Source organism: Lithobates pipiens, unplaced genomic scaffold (genome assembly GCF_037356315.1).
Source record: "Lithobates pipiens isolate NorthernLeopardFrog02 unplaced genomic scaffold, aLitPip1_a1.2 Scaffold_41, whole genome shotgun sequence".
Lineage (NCBI taxonomy): Eukaryota > Metazoa > Chordata > Amphibia > Anura > Ranidae > Lithobates > Lithobates pipiens.
The window spans coordinates 5,910,193-5,927,729 of record NW_027507861.1 but is presented as its reverse complement, the minus strand read 5'-3'; the positions used below and the strand labels follow the sequence as shown (position 1 = coordinate 5,927,729).

The window sequence follows — 17,537 nt, the reverse complement described above, 5'->3', positions numbered from 1 at the left end:
TCCGAAAAACCTTGTCCGTCCAACTGTCCGCTGAAACTGTCCGCTGAAAGCCCACACACGAGCGGACTGTCCGCCCAAACACTGTTCAGCGGACAAAGTTGGACGAACAGTCCGCCCGTGTGTACGCGGCCTTAGAGTTTTCTATTTTGCCATATTTCATGAAGACTAACAATACATTATTTATATTCAGCATTGTCTTCTTTTTTGCAGTGTATTTCAGTGGAATCATAATGAACATCATTATCATTACAGTAGTATATTTGGATATCCATTTGCATACTCCAATGTATCTCTTTCTCTGTAACTTGTCTGTTGTTGATATCTGTTATACAACTATTACGGTTCCAAAACTCCTCTACATCTTACTTTCTGGTGATAACAAAGTGCCCTTTACTCAATGCCTTATCCAGATTTACTTTTTCTTCATAGCAGCCAGTGCTGAGATCATGGTTATATTTGCAATGGCATATGACTGATATGTTGCAATTTGTCACCCTTTGAACTATCATTGCATCCTTAGTAAAAATAACTGTGTATTATTTGTGATGACCATCTGGATTTGTGCATGTGTAAATTCATCCTTACTTACAAATTCTGTCCTAAAAATGATGTTCTGCACTTCTGTTACTGTTCACCAGTTCTTTTGTGATGCCAAAGCTCTCATAAACATTTCCTGTGCTGGAACGGATACATTTTACATTCTTGTGTATGCAAACTGTTTGCTATTAGGATTCTGTCCAGTCTTGTGCAACATGATGTCATACATAAGGATTATAAAGGTCATACTTTCTATTAAATCTAATGAAGGTAGAAAAAAAACTTTCTCCACCTGTTCTTCCCACCTCACTGTCATGGGCATCTATTATGGATCTGCTATTTCTGTGTATATGATACCAACATCAGAAAGCTACAGTGTACTGGAACAGAATTTAACTGTATTCTACACCACTGTGGTTCCTGTGTTAAACCCTTTAATCTATAGTCTAAGAAACAAAGATGTAAAGCAGTCTTTGAGAAAATTGGTCCAATCAATTTATTTTCTTCACTAATGGGTGTGATTGGTGGGAGTGCTGTATAAACTGTATGTAGCATCTGCTACATAAAGTATACAGCGATGTTTTCTGGCAGTGGGACGGTGACTCCCGGTCTTATTCTTGGAACACAATTGAGTCTGGCTGAGCACCGCACAGCCATTCAGAGGAAGCTTTAGATTTTCTAGGCACATCTCTCACTCCACACACACCCTGGATCACGTCCATTTACATTGATCATTCTTTTCATCTGCAATTCATAGGGTTGTCCATTCACACACACAAGGCCCATGAATTGTCTATGCTGGTTGCTATCACCCTTTTGGCGACCGCAGTGCCTGGAGATGAGACCTTGCAATCTTTTGGTGATGTTCCATGCTGCACTGCCTCTGTGCAGATGCAGATGTAGGTTCAATATGCAACCTCATATTTTCCATGGTTTATGCTTCTGATGAGCGACTAGAAGGCCTTACATTCCACCATGGACTATTTTATATTCTCTATGGTTTTATTCATGTCCATAGTCATTCAGTATATGAATTATGCTTATTTCTTTTTATTTATTTTATTTATTATTCTCGTTATATTTAGTTTTGTTTTTAATTTACCTATGTTTATAAAAAAGTGTATCCATTGTCTGTTCTACAACTCTTTCAATGATTGCGGACTAAGCCCTTGTACACACGGAAAATGCCCGTGTTGTCGGATAATCCGACCGTGTGTGGGCTCCATCGGACTGTTTCCGTCTGAATATCCGACCAACAAAATTTTAGAGCAGGGCTATGAAATTTTCCGACAACATGATCGGACTTTGTCCTATCGTTTGTAGAGAATTCCGATCGGACAAAGTGCCACGCATGCTCAGATCAAATTCCTAGACCAAATCTATTGGCTACTAGCCTGAACGTAGTCCCTTCGTAATGAAATAACGTCACCACGCTCTGAACGATCGGATTTTCCTACAACTTTGTCCGACCGTGTGTATGCAACAGTTTCGGACAAAATCCGTGGGACAAAATCCAACGGATTTGGTTGTCAGAATGTCCGACCGTGTGTACAAGGGCTAATATGTAACTTATGTTGTAAATGATCAAATTCTTTTGGAGGTTATATACCCATTTAGTTGTATGTTAGATTATACAATATGAATAAACAGTATTTCCCAGTCACTTGACTTTCTTTTGTGCTGATGTGTGCTTCATGTAAAGTCCCACCACTTACTCTCAATTTTAATATATTTTTTATTACGTTGCTTAAGGTGTCTGTCAGTTTATATACAGTGCACTTTTGGTAAAAGTAAGGGATATACAGTACATGCACCCCTGTATTCATTCTTGTGGAAAAGGAAGGGTATCTGGGGCTCCCTATATTATAAAGGGCACTTCCAGATTTCTATAAGTTACCCTGGATGTTAGGTAGAGTCCCTCGTCCCTTAACATTTGGGCAAGGTGCCTTGCAAGGGGAAAGCTTTGCAGCTCCCCTCTGCAAAGTACCCCACCAATGTCAAAAGGTTTGTGGCCTGGTATGCTACATAAAGGGAGCAGCATACTCTTTGCCCTCCCTTTCCTGTTGACCCATACTGCATGCCTGGATAAAGGTCTGGTTAGAATATGAATTAAAACCCCACATTTCTCAGGCTTTTGTCTAAGATCAAGAGTAGCACCTGTTCTTAGCAGAGTCTAGTAGACAAAGCAAGACATTATTTCTGCCTTGTGTGGGATGTCTGGCTGCAGAGTACTCTACTTGGTATGATAGAGGTCCTTAGGGACTTTCCTTCCACTTCAAAATTTGTGGTCTATCACATAAAATCCCAGTAAAATACATTTATGTTTTTGGTTGTAACAAGACAAAATGTGGAAAATTTCAAGGGGTATGAATACCTTTTCAAGGCACTGTACAGGTATGTTCTATCATCACCAGCAGGTGTGTTTCAGAATCACTAACGGTGTGTTCCAAGATCACCAGCAGATATTTTCTTTCATTGTTATATAGTAGGTGAGGTTGAAAAAAGACACAAGTCCATCAAGTCCAACCCATGTGTGTGATTATATGTCAGTATTGCATCGTATATCCTTGTATGTTGAGGTGCTTATCTTATAGTTTTTTTTAACTATCGATGCCACCGCTGAAACCACCGCCTGTGGAGGGGAATTCCACATCCTTGCCACTTTTATCCCCCGTACACACAATCGGACTTTCCGACAACAAAACCGTGGAATTTTGTTCAAAGGTTGTTTGCTCCAACTTGTCTTGCATACACACGGTCACACAAATGTTGGGCAACAATTATAAAACGTAGTGACGTACAAGATGTACGACAGATGATAAAAAGGAAGTTCAATAGTATATCTCCATGACGAATGCTAGTTTCACAAGACTGAGCGCTTCCGGTTCGTACTTGATTTAGAGCATGCGTGAACTTTTATGCAACGGACTTGTGTACACACGATCAGATAGTCCGACAACAAAGTTTTGTTGGTGGAAAATTTGAGAACCTGCTAGCCAACATTTGTTGGCAGAAAGTCCGACAACAAATGTTCGATGGAGCATACACATGGTCGGACTTTCAGCCAACAAGCTCACATCCGACATTTCCCATCGGAAAGTCCGATCGTGTGTACACGGCATGACAGTAAAGAACCCTCTATGCAGTTTAAGGTTAAATCTCTTTACTTCTAATTTTAATGAGTGACCACCTTTCTTATTAAACTCCCTTCCACAAAAAAAGTTTTATCCCTATTGTACGGTCACCAGTACGGTATTTGTAAATTGAAATCATATCCCCTCTCAAGTGTCTCTTCTCCAGAGAGAATAAGTTCAGTTCTTGCAACCTTTCTTCATAACTATCCTCCAGACCCTTTGTTAGCTTTATTGCCCTTCTTTGTACTCTCTCCATTTCCAGTACATCCTTTCTGAGGAATGATGCCCAGAACTGGACAGCATACTCTAGGTGAGTCGAGACCAAAATCTTGAAGAGTGGGAGAATTATTACTTTAATTCTCAAGTTAATCCCCTTTTTAATGCATGACAATATTCTGCTTGCTTTGGTAGCAGATTGGCATTGCATATCATTGCTGAGCCTATCATCTACTAGGACCCCCAGGTCCTTTTCCATCCTAGATTCCCCCAGAGGTTCTCCCCCCAGTGAGTAGATTGCATTCATATTTTTGCCACCCGAATGCATTATTTAAAATTTTTCTACATTGAACCTCTTTGCCATGTAGTTGCCCATCCCATTAATTTGTTCAGATCTTCTTGCAAGGTTTCCACATCCTGTGGAGAAGTTATTGCCCTGCTTAGCTTAGTATCATCTGCAAATACAGAGATTGAACTTTTTACCCCATTATTCAGGTTGTTTATGAACAAATTCAATTTTGATCCCAGCACAGAACCCTGGGGGACCCCACTTTCCACCCCTGACCATTCCGAGTACTCCCCTTTTATCACCACCCTCTGAACTTGCCCTATCATCCATCCAATTGCAAAGTTTCTGTGAGAGTTCATAAGAAGCAGACTTTATTTTTGCCATCATGATAGTCTCTGAACACCATGACGATTACCAGAATAGATTTCCATTTGGAGCAGGTAAGTTGTAGAATTTAGTCAGAGTGATGGCAAAGAATAGATGCAGGTGGGCCCTAGGTTGGGGATGGGGTATGCTGATACTGACACTGATATGGTGGTTGCCAGAAAGCTATTTTATAGTGCAGTAGAAAAGGTTTAGAATGTTCTGCAGAAGAAGCCCAGAAGCTCAAGCTCTACCCAAACTTCCTCCAGCATGTTGATCAAGGTTGTTTTGTTACAGTGAATAGTGGAGTAGAGATGGGCCGAACACTCCCCTGTTCGGTTTGCACTAGATCTCCTGAACAGAAAAAAAGTTCTGACATGAACGGCGAATTCTGTCCCAATGCACCCACCCCCCAATATTGAGGGCATTTGGCCTGGTATGGTTCCGAAGGGGAAAGCGTTTGCTCGACACACCCCCCCCCCCTTTCCTGGCCTGCCAGGCTGCATGATAGGATAAGAGTCTGGTATGGATTTTGGGGGGACCCAAGCTTTTTTTTTTTTTTTTTTTTTTTTAAGCTTTGCTGTTTTTTTTCACTCTTTATTTGCCACGGCTGGCTTTCAAGCAACTAATTCCTTAACAACAAGGTATTCACTGTGCCCTGATTGAGCAAAGCTTTGCCCAGTCAGGGCTCAGAATGTACTGTGCAGATATCTGGGGGAACCCTTCTCTTAACCACTTCTGCTCTAGAACATCTGCAATGTTTTCATGTTTTGTCCACACATAAAATCTGCATTTTTGATCATAAAATGATTTAAAACTCCCAGAGCATTACATATTTTCTGAAAGTAAACACCGTGCAAAATAAAAAGATTGTTGCAATTTTTTATGCCGCAAGGTATTTGCACAACCGTTTATCAAACACGTTTTCATGAAAAAATATAGTAAATTTAATTTTAGTGCACACAACAACAATATAATACCCAATTCTTTCTAAAATATAAAAGACTTGGTTGCATTGAATATGTACTACTGTAATTATTCCCCTGAAAGAGGGAGGATTTTTGGGGGTCTATTTTTTTTAAAGGTGCTGCTAGATTCATAAAAGTCACCTGCACAAACCCTCACATCCTTTTTAGGGAACTGAACTTGGGTAAGAGGTCCATGGCCCTCAACTTTGGGGCAAGGTGCCTTGCAAGGGGGGATGGTTTGCTGCTCCCCTTTGCAAAGTACCTCACCAATGTTGAAAAGCATGTGTTATGGTAAGGTACATGAAGAGGGGGCTCATTCATTGCCTTCCCTTTTGCTGGCCACCTAGGCTGCATTCCAGGATAAGGGTCTGGTTGGAATACTGAGGGAAACCCCACACTTCTTGGCCTTTTGGCTAAGATCAGGAGAAGTATCTGTTCTTATCAGAATCCAGGAGATGAAATGTGATGTTATTCCTGCCTTTCTGTGGGGATCCCTGACTGTAGAGCACTCTACGTGATATTATGGGGTCCTGAAATATTTTCTGTGTGGGTAAGAAAACCAAATTAAGTGCCTATTACATAAGGTGGGGGTCAGGAGTAGTGATGGCCGAACGGTTCGCCCGGCTGTCGTTTCGCGGCGAATTTCGGACGTTCGCGGTCCGCTCGTTCGGCGGACTATTGGCGTCGTTCGCCCGGCGGACTTTCGTGTTTAATGTGTAAAAGAACTTTGACTTATGATGACACATCCATCATGGGGTACAGGACAGCCAATTGAGACATGACAGCACATGGACACTTGGACATTCCCCCTAACCTATAAATACACCCGATCCGACGGCCATTTTACATTCTTTCTTCTGTCACTATAGGGAAAGGTTGCTGTGTGGAGTAGGGACAGATAAATCGCTAGCTATTTGGTACACAAAAGTTCTTTTCAGGACTGGTATAGGTGTTAGGTGTATATAGGTTTGCTGTGCTACTGATTGTTGCAGCAGCCTGAGTGTCTTTTGTCAGTTTAGAGAAAGGGACAGAGCGCTGTGTGCTGCTATTTTAGGGACAGTCAGATTAGTCATCATCATCATCATTAGCTGTTACTATCAGGTCCACAAAAGTGCTATTCGAGTAACCAGTTATCGTTCCAGTCTCCTCTGTTTTGCAAGTTTGTATAGGGACAGGAAGGAAGCAGTGTGTCAGACAGTGTAGGTCAGTTTAAACAGTAGCTGTTGCTATTAGTTCCACAAAGGACTGGTATCAGTGGTATGGTAATAGGCTTGTACACGTATAATATTCTTTCTTCCAAATATAGAAAGAATATTATACTTGACTGCTGCCCTTCTGCTGCAGTCTGCTAATCATTCACAACTCACTTGTTCCACAAAGCTCTTTATCAGGACTGGTAACTGGGTCTGTCTAGGGTGCTACAGTACATAGGGTTGAGTGAGGTACAGTCTGCCGTTCTGTAAGGACCGGTATCGGTCCACAATAGATAGGGTGGAGGTGCACCACTGCTGACCGCTGCCCTATACTGCAGCAGTCCTTCAGCAGTATAGGGACTGACGTACAGCCTGCTAATCAGTCACACACAACCTACTTGGTCCACAAAGGTCCTTATAAGGACTGGTAACTTGGTGTAGGGTGCTACAGTACATAGGGTTGAGTGAGGTACAGTCTGCTGTTCTGTAAGGACCGGTATCAGTCCACAATACATAGGGTTGAGGTGCACCACTGCTGACCGCTGCCCTATACTGCAGCAGTCCTTCAGCAGTATAGGGACTGACGTACAGTCTGCTAATCAGTCAAACACAACCTACTTGGTCCACAAAGGTCCTTATAAGGACTGGTAACTTGGTGTAGGGTGCTACAGTACATAGGGTTGAGTGAGGTACAGTCTGCTGTTCTGTAAGGACCGGTATCGGTCCACAATAGATAGGGTTGAGGTGCACCACTGCTGACCGCTGCCCTATACTGCAGCAGTCCTTCAGCAGTATAGGGACTGACGTACAGTCTGCTAATCAGTCACACACAACCTACTTGGTCCACAAAGGTCCTTATAAGGACTGGTAACTTGGTGTAGGGTGCTACAGTACATAGGGTTGAGTGAGGTACAGTCTGCTGTTCTGTAAGGACCGGTATCAGTCCACAAAACATAGGGTTGAGGTGCACCACTGTTGACCGCTGCCCTATACTGCAGCAGTCCTTCAGCAGTATAGGGACTGACGTACAGTCTGCTAATCAGTCACACACAACCTACTTGGTCCACAAAGGTCCTTATAAGGACTGGTAACTTGGTGTAGGGTGCTACAGTACATAGGGTTGAGTGAGGTACAGTCTGCTGTTCTGTAAGGACCGGTATCGGTCCACAATAGATAGGGTTGAGGTGCACCACTGCTGACCGCTGCCCTATACTGCAGCAGTCCTTCAGCAGTATAGGGACTGACATACAGTCTGCTAATCAGTCACACACAACCTACTTGGTCCACAAAGGTCCTTATAAGGACTGGTAACTTGGTGTAGGGTGCTACAGTACATAGGGTTGAGTGAGGTACAGTCTGCTGTTCTGTAAGGACCGGTATCAGTCCACAAAACATAGGGTTGAGGTGCACCACTGCTGACCGCTGCCCTATACTGCAGCAGTCCTTCAGCAGTATAGGGACTGACGTACAGTCTGCTAATCAGTCACACACAACCTACTTGGTCCACAAAGGTCCTTATAAGGACTGGTAACTTGGTGTAGGGTGCTACAGTACATAGGGTTGAGTGAGGTACAGTATGCTGTTCTGTAAGGACTGGTATCGGTCCACAATAGATAGGGTTGAGGTGCACCACTGCTGACCGCTGCCCTATACTACAGCAGTCCTTCAGCAGTATAGGGACTGACGTACAGTCTGCTAATCAGTCACACCATCCCTGTGCTGTTCTGATTTACTCCTGGGGGTTCTTATTATGAGGGGATCACACCATCCCTGTGCTGTGCTGACTTACTCCTGGGGGTTCTTATTATGAGGGGATCACACCATCCCTGTGCTGTGCTGACTTACTCCTGGGGGTTCTTATTATGAGGGGATCACACCATCCCTGTGCTGTGCTGATTTTCTCCTGGGCCTGCTTATTATGAGGGGATCACACCATCCCTGTGCTGTGCTGACTTACTCCTGGGGGTTCTTATTATGAGGGGATCACACCATCCCTGGCTGTGCTGATTTTCTCCTGGGCCTGCTTATTATGAGGGGATCACACCATCCCTGTGCTGTGCTGACTTCCTCCTGGGGCTGCTTACGGTGCTGCTATCAGTGCTGTATATCACGGTGCTGGTGTGAGTGCTTAATGTCACGCTGCTGATGTCAGTGCTCTCTATCACGGTGCTGCTGTCGGTGCTGTATATCACGGTGCTGGTGTGAGTGCTTAATGTCACGCTGCTGATGTCAGTGCTCTCTATCACGGTGCTGCTGTCAGTGCTGTATATCACAGTGCTGATTTCAGTGCTGTATGTCACGCTTCTGATGTCAGTGCTCTCTATCACGGTGCTGCTGTCAGTGCTGTATATCACGGTGCTGATGTCAGTGCTGTATGTCACGCTTCTGATGTCAGTGCTCTCTATCACAGTGCTGGTGTGAGTGATTTATGTCACACTGCTGATGTCAGTGCTCTCTATCACGGTGTTGCTGTCAATGCTTTATGTCACGGTGCTGGTGTTAATGCTTTATGTCACGCTGCTGATGTCAGTGCACTCTATCACGGTGCTGTTGTCAGATGACTCTATCACGGTGCAGGTGTCATTGCTGTATGTCACGCTGCTGGTGATCATCTCCTGCACCCTCTTCTTTGCCTATCCTGGTCCCTGACCTTCCCTCTCCTCCATTGCCTTCATGCGCTCCACAGTCCTGAATTGTCACAACAATTTCCCATATAAAAAAAGAATGCTTGTAGTTGTCGATCCCAGATTCACCTCATACATGTGTTATGTCATTGGCCATGTGGTGGGACTATGTTTGCACAGCTATTAATTCTTTTGTGGCTGCAAATTTGACCTTTAGGTTTGCGAAGTTCGCCTCCCATTGAAGTCAATGGGGCCCGCCGCGAACGTTCAGTTTCGCAAACGATCGGCCGCGTTCGTGAAGCGTCCCGTCGGAAGTTCGTCCATCACTAGTCAGGAGTCCAATCCAGTGTGGGGAATTCTGAAGGGCTAAGTGCCATCTGTTTTGAATATGTATCTATCCTTGCCCTGGGCTGGGAAACCAGAGAGCTTGTGATGTGAGCCACCCCCTGTAGTTTGGGCCATACTGTGTGAAATTACATTAGGCCATAATATCACTTGATTTTTTTTTCTACATGGGCTAGGTCTTGTGGGTGAGAACTGGGTCATTTTTTTATAGTGAGCTATGAGGCCTAGCCGTAGTCTTATACAGTGGTACTTATTCATTTTCTTTGTACCTCACTCAACCCTATGTACTGTAGCACCCTACACCAAGTTACCAGTCCTTATAAGGACCTTTGTGGACCAAGTAGGTTGTGTGTGACTGATTAGCAGACTGTACGTCAGTCCCTATACTGCTGAAGGACTGCTGCAGTATAGGGCAGCGGTCAGCAGTGGTGCACCCCAACCCTATGTTTTGTGGACTGATACCGGTCCTTACAGAACAGCAGACTGTACCTCACTCAACCCTATGTACTGTAGCACCCTACACCAAGTTACCAGTCCTTATAAGGACCTTTGTGGACCAAGTAGGTTGTGTGTGACTGATTAGCAGACTGTACGTCAGTCCCTATACTGCTGAAGGACTGCTGCAGTATAGGGCAGCGGTCAGCAGTGGTGCACCTCAACCCTATCACTTTTTATGTGTGTATTTATCACTCTACAAGGACTAATATTTTTGGCTTTTGGGCCTACCCTAAAATCCAGAGCGAGAATGCATGTGTGTGTATTAGGATCCTCTTTGTAAGAGCCCCCTATCCATGCACTCTGTGATCAGTTTGGCAGACAGTGAGGAAAGGCACTTGCCAGCTTTGGCCAGGTGTGACTTTCAAGATCCTTGTGCCCTGGAGGACCAGAAATACCCTCAGTGTACCTGCAAAGCATTTCTAAAGCTTTCAGAAAACTTTGAAGAGTTTTGTTGAAGTCTGTACATAAAATTTCAGTTCCAGTGTGGGGCTGTTAGCTATAGGTCCTAATAGGGAACCTGTTATTTTTAACAGGCAAGTTAGCAGGCTTTAGTGAGTATTCAACAAGCTTCAAGTAGCACAGATGCCTGACCAGTGGTGGCTGGTGTTTTTTTTTTTGGGGGGAGCGACAAACAACCAACCCCTGGCAGCACCTCCCCCCTTCCCCCCCGCTGTTTGCCGCTCGGTACGGTAACTTACCCCGTCTAGGCAGGTAGCGGGTGGTGGGCAGCGTGCAGCGGCTCCATGTCCTGTCTCCTCCATCAGCTTCTAGCTTGCGCCTCCTCCCTCCTCCTAGGTGTCCAATAGGATTGAGTGTCCTTTCAGCCAATAGGGTGATGGGTCTCAAAACCCGCTTCCTCATTGGCCGGGAGGAGGATCAGTGTTACAATAGCGAATATTCATTCTCTGTTGTAACACACCTGGGTGGGCTCTGAGTGCATTCACTGCACCCCGAGCCCACCCTGCTTTTAAGCCTATTAGAGCCTCTGGCTTTAATAAGGTGCTTCAAAAAAAAACACCCACCTCGCATTGATATTCATGCATCCGGTGTCTTGAAAGGGGCCTGACACCCCTGTGACTAACATATAATATGCTGTAAAAGGTGGAGTTAACCTTTAACATTCCCTAACTGGAGCTGAATAATGTTAACAAGTGAAAGTACGCTCACTCAATCATGTGCGCTCAATCATCTGAAGAGAGAGTGGGTAATTAGATCTCTCTTTCACATCAAGTTCATGTGGAGGGGTACATTTGTGGCACAAGGACAGCAATCTTAGATAAGCTGACTGTGGATGGCTGCCAGATCGAGAGAGGCTACAAGTAACTCTGTGGAAGGAAAAGATAAAAGGAGAGCAGTGCCATCTAAGTGCAACATTATTAAGATATTTTCACATGACCGTGCATTCGGAGTTAGCCTGATAAAAGAGCACACATGCACCGAACGTGCACTTCTCCCTGCTCCCTCTGCAACCGGAAGTGATGTACACCACTGTCTTTGGGCCATCCTGAGTGTCCGGAAGCGATGGGAACCACTGGTGTCCCTGGACCCATCAGCTGCCTCTTCACCAGTGAGAAGATTGTCTTTCCCACGAGCGGATGAACCACATTATTAATCCCAAATGCGCTGACATATCATACATCTTGTTAGTTACCAGATGTTTTTTTCTGGAATAAAATGTCTTAATAATGCTGCACTTAGATGGCGCTGCTCTCCTTCTGTCCTTGCCTTCCACAGAATAATGTTAACAAAAAAGGGGGAAAACACTGCGCTATAACTGACTAACAAAAAACAGCTGCCAACACTTCAAACAAACAAAGTTAAACAATTTAGGACAAAAAATAGTGTAGCGCTTCTATTTAAGTGGGTGTGTAAACATGAGGGAAATCGGAATGCAATCACAGAAAAACAGATAAATTAGTGGTCACATAGGAAAGTCCGTAATCACATGGAGAAAGTCCATATACAATCACAAATAAATAAAATCCTCCGTGATGTGACTGGTGCACAAAAAAAGTGATAGAACTTCTTCAAAAGGGATAGGAGTTTTACTAGTCAAGTGCAACCCGATATGTCAGCTTGTCTGCAGATATCAATAAAGTAGGTGGAATACTCTTACCGAATATGATGGACTCACACGGTCTTACGACGGTTGAGTCAGAAATGCTTGGGGTCCTGACCTAGGACCAGGTGGTAGGTTGGTGAGGGTCCGTCCAGATGTTAAGAAGACTCCAAACGACTGTAGACCGTAGGGGGTATCTCACAGGGGAATCTCCGGAGTAGTTCTTTGTCCAATTCAGAAGTGACTCAATTGGCAATTACAACCCCAAGCAGGGGGTGGGAGATTTTGTAGAATTTAAACCAAAAAAGAAAGCTCCACATGGTGCGGGTCAGAAAATCTTAACCGACAGGTTTATTTAAAAAGTCAAATAATTAAATAAAAATTATGACTTGGTGATCACAAATGAACAAAATAAAAGCAATGTGGGGTGCCAAAAGCAGGCCAGACGCGTTTCGACATAGAGTGTCTTCAACAGGGGCATGATGGAACCCACCACATTGCTAACAAATTTATGAAGTTTCTGGGGTAGGTCCGCCTAAAAAGGGGCGGAGACTGCAATCAGAAACAACCATATACAAATTGACAATCCAATCATATCAAACTATGGGAGGGCCCACTCAACAAAGTATACAGCCAATCAACTGCCTATATATATTATTTCAATGTCATAGACTTATATATATATTCAAATTTAGCCTATACCCGACAGAAAAAAGAATACAAGTAAATACACCAATTACATTATTCTCTCATCAGTGTGTTCCTTATACATAAATCAAAATCATATGACAACAAAACATATAACAAATTGGAATTCAACTTATATCAGGTATATGAAATATGGCTGTCAGATATACAACACTATCACATGTATACTGAATATCAGATCTATTCGCTTATATCAAATGATTACTCACGGCTGCAATTCATCAAACTTGATCCGTATGTATAGCGTTAGTGGCAAATGATGACAATCAACCTTATGTGTGGTCTTAACAACCTTGATATTACAGTGGAACATACAAAGACCATGTCCCCAAACTGAATGTATATGGGTTGCCACAGCAACCAATGGCGTGTTAGGTGAACGCATGCTACGTCCCGGTCATAGGGGGCCATATGACCAATCTCCTGGTTCGCACAGTGCGTCACCATGGAGGGAGGGCATAGGAAGGGCGTACGTTTTTCGCGCCACAGGACCGCGGCGTGCACGCCTCCGATCACGTGGCGCGCCTCCGTCGTCACCTCCCACTGCAGATGAATGGGGCATGTGACGAGAAGGTCGTGCACGCCCCAGATCACGTGGCACCCCTCCGTCGTCACCTCCCACTGGGAATGGATGGGACATGTGACGAGAAGGTCATATGACGCAATCACGTCACGTCACGTCACATCCCCAATTACATCGGAGCCGTCACGACCTGTCTCATGGACCACAGAAAGTGTTGCCATGGAGAGGGGACGCTGGGAGGACGTCAGTTTTTCGCGTCAGGTGACCCGCAGCGTAGACGCCACGGGTCACGTGGCGCGCCCCTATCTCCACCACCTACTCCGGATGTGGAGGCCTTCCTAATAAATAAAATGTATCTCCCGGAAGGGAAAACTAAAAGGGCAAAGGTTTGGCTCTAGTCGTCACTGCCCAATCAGAAAAACGACTAGGGAGAAACAAGCATTAATGGTGAAACAAAAATATTGTGTCTTGAATGAGAGTGCTCCAAAGCAGGCCAAAATGTAGCCTGCAATGGCACAAATACATCAAAGACGCACACAACACATATTAGAACTGTGTCAGTAACATCAAGAGTGTCCCGAAGAATCTCATCCAATATATTGGGATCCCTTCATTTGGTAAAAGGCGTAGGAGACGGAAGGAGAGGAAGCAGAAGCGAGGCTGTTGGGCAGGTGTGCTGGCAAGGTTGAGAAGACAAACCCACAGACCCCCCGCTGTCCAGTCTCTTTCTCTTAGCTTAGCTTAGCTAGTCTTTCTCTCTCTTATATTTTATTATATATTTGACAATAAAACAGTGACATCATACAAAAATTGAGAGTCACGCAATATTACATTGTACGCATCGCTCGGTCATTTTGGAACACAAAGGTATATCTAGTAAATTTAAAAGACATGAAATTTCTTCATTTTATGGATCAATTGAACATATTTGTCCTTGACCATTTCTTGAGTAATGGCGTCACCGCTGCGGTCCCGGCACCCCTAATGGGAACTGACTGTGCCACAGACCACAGGGCCGCACCACTAGATAGTAACTTTCATGTAACCATATGTCTTTTTTTTTATAATATATTCCATTAGGTGTAGCTCTCAAAACAGAACAGAAAAAAGGAAAAGAAAAGTATAACTGCGTTAACATAAACCATTTTAACGTATTACATGTACCACCAAGTAATGTAAGTGAGTTCTCCAACTCTAATTGGTAGGATAGTGCGCTAGCCATGTTTCCCAACAGGAATTAAATCTGGACGTATTTTGGTTCCTAATGGCGAAGAAGTTTTCATAAATATATTGAGTTTTGACTCTATATATGACTTCTGATAAAAGAGGCGTGTCTTTAGATTTCCATTTAGAAGTTATAGTTAGCTTTGCTGCTATCCGTATGTTTGTAACTAGAGATCTATATTTTCCCGGGAGTGAGTGCCCCACCCTACGTTAAGGATGACCAGCTGTGGTGTGGGTATGATGGTTTCTCCTGTAACTTTATTTAGTAGGGAAAATAATTCCTTCCAAAATATTTTAACTACTTTACAGTTCCATAGTATGTGTAGGATGCCACCCCTCCCCCCACACTCCCTCCAGCAATTGGGGGAGGAGTCTGGGTAGATCTGTGCCAACCTCACTGGAGTTAAATAAGTCCTATATGATTTTCAACATCAATTCCCAATGATTTACACAGTGGGAGTATCGAAAATGGGATTGGATGGCTGTTTGCCATTCCTTCTGCGTAAAGAGAGTTCCCAGCTCCCTTTCCCAGTTTTGCATATTCGTGGATTTCTGGAATTTTCCACTGTACTGTAGCTTGTTGTAAAACCACAACAGTCCTTTTGTACTGTCTCAATCTGACTTCAAGCATGACCAGGTTTCTCTATGTATATTATAGTTGGGTTGTTTTTTTGAAAGTAAGTGAGTGGGATATGGGAGAATGAAGTGGGCTTAGGGTGTTTAGTTACTAATTCTTTATAGGCTGGTATTCCTTCTCTAAAAGTAGGTATAACGTGTTCACAAATCTGCAGTGGAAGATCTGTGCATTTATTTGTAGTATCTTGAGGTACTGTGGTATGAAGGTTCTTCCACGCTAAAAGTGTGGCGTCTATAGAGTGGAAGGATTTATGAATGAATTCCATATGAGTCAGACTTGACAAGAGCAGTGCGGACAAATTCCTATTGCCCACCATGCACCTCTCAACCTGGACCCATAGTTTGTCAGAGTTGGGCTCTATCCATGCCTTTGTCTGGTCTAGGCGAGCTGCAAAATAGTCGTTTATGAGATTAGGGAAATTTACTCCTCCATTCAATTTGTGTTTCAATAATATAGGAAATGAAATCTTGGTCATTTTCTCCCCCCATATGAAATGTCTAAATAGTTTATCTACTTCTTTAAATAATTGGTCTGGTACAACTATAGGTATGGTTCTAAAATAATATATGATTTTAGGTAACTAATTTTAAGACCTGCTATTCTCCCTACCCAGGACAATTCATACTTTGAAATGTGCTGCAGGTCCTGTTTAATTTCCTCTAACAGTCTAGGGAAATTTGCTTCATATGTGGATGCTGTTGGGAATGATGGTGTAACTCCCAAGTATGCTAAGTTATGAGGTACCCATTGGAATGGGAATGCTTCTTTAAGATGGTCTTTCAAGAATTCAGTTTATAGTAAGATGCCAACCCAAAGTCATTTAGAATCATTTGTAACTTTCTCAGCGAGGAGGCCGGACTTGTTAGTGTCAAGACTACATCATCTGCAAACAGCCCAATTTTATGGGAGTAGCTACCTATTTCAACACCTGAGATTGAGTCGCAAGATCTAATGGCTTCCACCAGGGGTTCCATTATTAAAGTGAAGATCAGTGGCGAGAGAGGACACCCCTGACGTGTACCATTACTTAGGAAAACATGTCTGAGAGAACATTAGAGTTGAATACTTTTGCTGTGGGATTTGTGTATAGAGCCATATATTGCTTTGAGTATCATACCCTTCAGGCCAAATTTCTGCAAAGTCACATCCAGGAACCCCCAATGTACTCTATCAAATGCCTTTTTGGCGTCAAGCGTTAGTACCACAGTGGGGGTTCCTCTGGACTCAGCCACTCGCAATAGATTATACAGTCTGCGAGTACCATCAGGTGCCTTTCGGCCCCTCACAAAGCCCACTTGATCTGCTTTAATCAGTTGTGGTGTGATTGTTGCTAATCGGTTGGCGATAAGTTTTGCATACATTTTTAGATCTGTATTAAGTAGCAAAATTGGTCTAAAGTTTTGAGGACAGTCCGGCCTCTTCCCCGGTTTAGATAAAGCTATAATAGTTGCTTGAAGTATCTCTTTGAGAAAAGCAGCAGTTGAGGCGGCGTAAGTGAAGAGTTTTTGTAGATATGGTGTGAGAATTGTTGCAAAGGCTTGATAGTACTCTGCCGAGAAGCCATCGCTGCCTGGAGATTTAGATGTTGGGAATGTTTCGATTGTGTCAAAAAAATTTTTATTTTAGAATTGGGAAGTTCAAAAAATCAAGAGTTGCAGTGTTAAGTCCAGGTAGTTTCAGTCTAGAAAGGAATTGATGTTGTGTTCATTGGGTTTTGGGGTCTGATACTAGATTATATAGATAACTATATTACTTTTGGAAAGCATTAGCAATTTCAGTTTGGTGAAATACTGTTTTCCCCGTATGGGGGTCAGTTATGTGGGTTAGCCTAGAGTTTTGTTGCTTTTTTTGGATGTACCGTAATTTGCCAGTAGTTTTCCCGCTTTGTTACTATGGGCATGGTAATTAGCCTTAAAGCGTTTAAGAGAGTTTGTGTATTCTTCCAGTAGAGTCTGCCTAAGCTGTTGTCTGCATTCTAAAAGCTCCATTGTGGTGTTACGGGAGGGGTTTTGTTTGTTATGTTTGTCCAGGGTGGTTAAGGTGGACAAAAGAGTGGTAATTATTTTGGCCTTCTGCCTCATTTCCCTTGCTGCAGCTTGTATCAGCAAGCCTCTACTATAGGCTTTATGAGCACACCAAAGATACATTACATTTGTTTCTGCACTATCGTTAAGCTGAAGATATTCCTCAAGCAGTTTGTATAATTGCCCCTTGTGTTG

At 43.5% G+C, this 17,537-nt stretch overlaps 2 pseudogenes; one reads left to right on the top strand and one right to left on the bottom strand.

The window, feature by feature from the left end:
• The window catches only part of LOC143956800 (uncharacterized), a 499,331-nt pseudogene that overhangs the window by 473,935 nt on the left and 7,859 nt on the right, over positions 1-17,537 (bottom strand).
• On the top strand, positions 138-1,049 carry LOC143956748 (olfactory receptor 1M1-like; annotated as a pseudogene).